Below are 1,539 nucleotides of genomic sequence, written 5' to 3'. Positions count from 1 at the left end.
GTGAGAAACTGGTTGATCATTAATCTATCTCTGTGCCTTTCTCTATGTGCGTGCAAACACACACACACACACTTCACATTATACATACGAGTGGGCGGCTTTTCTGTCTCATTATTTTTAAGCAAAACCAGGACACGTCCCACCACCGGTCTCTTAGAACACTGCCTTCTCTGCTACTTCACATCTCCAGCTGCTGCGGAGCCCACTCTTTTGGCGGACAGCTGCCTTGGGAAAGTGCCTGTTTGCACATCGACAGTATGGGGACCAGGGACCCTGAGGTTGACCATGGCTTCACGTAAAGGAAAGCCCCTTCCTCCTGAGGCTGGCTGAGGACAGGCGCCATGTTCCACTCAACGTCTGTCTGCTAAAGGCAGGCAACCGGCAGGGCTGCAAGGTTTTGTCCTCATAAAAAGGCTGCAGTAAACACCCCTAAATCCCTGTGGTTATGCACAAATGCTAAGATTCCTGCGTGATACTTTTCCCCTGGCCCCCGGCCCCTGCCCTCCTGAGCGATGGCTGGATAAATCACGTTCACTTTTAATTGAGCGGATGTGGCCAGATAAGAGTCTCAAAAGGTCATTTCAATGTGCACTTTTGCCAGAAGCGTGAGCTAATTCCCCAACCCTCAGCAGCTCCAGAGGTGCGGAGTTCTGACGTTTGCTGTTCCGAAGCGGAGAAGCAGGCTCTGCTGTTGCCAGAGTTTGCATTTCCCTAACCCCGCACTGTGCCTCGTTTTAAATTCTTATTAGTTGTTCGTAGATCATCTTTGGCACGTGGCTCATTCCTGTGCTTTGCTATTTTTCCCATTGCATTGCCTGACTTTTTCTCAACATAAAGTAAGAATTTGGTCTTTGAAGTATAGTAACCCTTTATCATACAAACTGCAAACATTTTTCTCAGTCTATCATTTGTTATATCGCTATAATTTGTACTTGCCATATAAAAATACCTAATTTGACATTGTAAAATATATTTAACTTTTCTTTAAGGTTTTGGGTTTTCTGTTCTGGTTAAGGGAAGATCTCCCAGCTTCCAGATTACAAAAATAGTGTTTCTAAACTTCTTTCTAATATTTTGTTGTTCTATTTGTAGCATACTTAAGCTTTTGTGCTGTTACATCTTTTTTCTTTCTAAAGTAGAGATCTACATTTGTTTTCCTTCAGCCGGAAGACGCCTCAGTGCTCAGCCAGCCTGTCGCCTTCCTCTACAATGTTTAATTTGCATTTCATGCCTTGGGTCTTAGATCCCAAGTCACTTCCTCAGAGCTTTGAACTCCCAACTTAATTAGCTCCTTTTCCTGCTTGATCCAAATCAAACTGGAAGACCGAGTAAGTGCATACGGTTCCTTTCCACTCAACATTTCTCCAAATGTGAGAAAATATACGTTAAAAATAATAAATCCTGGCCGGACACAGTGGCTCACGCCTGTAATCCCAGCACTTTGGGTGGCAGAGGCAGGCAGATTGCCTGAGCTCAGGAGATCACAACCAGCCAGGGCAACATGACAAAACCCCATCTCTATTAAAATACAAAAAATTA

This window comes from Mandrillus leucophaeus, unplaced genomic scaffold, assembly GCF_000951045.1.
Source record: "Mandrillus leucophaeus isolate KB7577 unplaced genomic scaffold, Mleu.le_1.0 Scaffold89, whole genome shotgun sequence".
In the NCBI taxonomy this organism is placed as follows: Eukaryota; Metazoa; Chordata; class Mammalia; order Primates; family Cercopithecidae; genus Mandrillus; species Mandrillus leucophaeus.
This window is presented reverse-complemented; position numbering follows the sequence as displayed.